The 203-nt window shown below is 29.6% G+C and overlaps 1 protein-coding gene across 1 annotated transcript in view; it reads right to left on the bottom strand.

Annotated features, from left to right (window-relative positions):
* LOC119589466 (ankyrin repeat domain-containing protein 34B-like) overlaps nucleotides 1-203 on the bottom strand; it is a gene marked incomplete at its 5' end in the record, with an annotated part of 2,216 nt that overhangs the window by 1,004 nt on the left and 1,009 nt on the right.

Here is a 203-nt window from a genome sequence, read left to right as displayed (position 1 = left end):
AATGAAATTCAGGAATAAAATGATACCAGCTTGATTACGTGAAGTTAATGCGGTCAGGTGTTCAATATATTTTTTGAAATAGGAGCAATCTGCTTGTGATTTACAGTTTTCCTCTAGTTTCAATGCTCATTCAAGATGAATCAACGAAACGATTTTTTTTTCAATTTTCTTTATCATCACCATTATTTTATTTCCTATCATTT

The sequence above is a fragment of the Penaeus monodon genome, chromosome 25 (genome assembly GCF_015228065.2).
Source record: "Penaeus monodon isolate SGIC_2016 chromosome 25, NSTDA_Pmon_1, whole genome shotgun sequence".
NCBI lineage: Eukaryota > Metazoa > Arthropoda > Malacostraca > Decapoda > Penaeidae > Penaeus > Penaeus monodon.
The sequence above is the reverse complement of the archived record's forward strand: the minus strand, read 5'-3'. Positions and strand labels throughout refer to the sequence as shown.